Genomic DNA, 247 nt, shown 5'->3' on the forward strand with positions numbered 1-247 from the left:
TCCCCCCCATCCCCCACCGCCCTCCCCGCTGGCAACCATCAGTTCTCAGTACTTCCAGGTCTGTTTCTGCTTTTTGTGTGTTTATTCATCTGTTTTGTTTTTTGGATTCCACGTATAAGTGAAGTCATGGCATTTCTCTGTCGGACTTCTTTCATTTAGACTAATATCCTCTAGCTCCATCATGTTGTAACAAATGACAAGATTTTCTTTTTTTTTTTATGGCTGGGTAACATTTCATTATGTTCAG

General features: G+C 40.9%; 1 protein-coding gene across 1 annotated transcript in view; it reads right to left on the bottom strand.

The window, feature by feature from the left end:
- Window positions 1-247, bottom strand: part of MAP2K4 (mitogen-activated protein kinase kinase 4) — a 123531-nt gene that overhangs the window by 4539 nt on the left and 118745 nt on the right. The gene's annotated exons all lie outside the window — the stretch shown is intronic.

This window comes from Crocuta crocuta, unplaced genomic scaffold (genome assembly GCF_008692635.1).
Source record: "Crocuta crocuta isolate KB4526 unplaced genomic scaffold, BGI_CrCroc_1.0 scaffold139, whole genome shotgun sequence".
NCBI classification, from domain to species: Eukaryota; Metazoa; Chordata; class Mammalia; order Carnivora; family Hyaenidae; genus Crocuta; species Crocuta crocuta.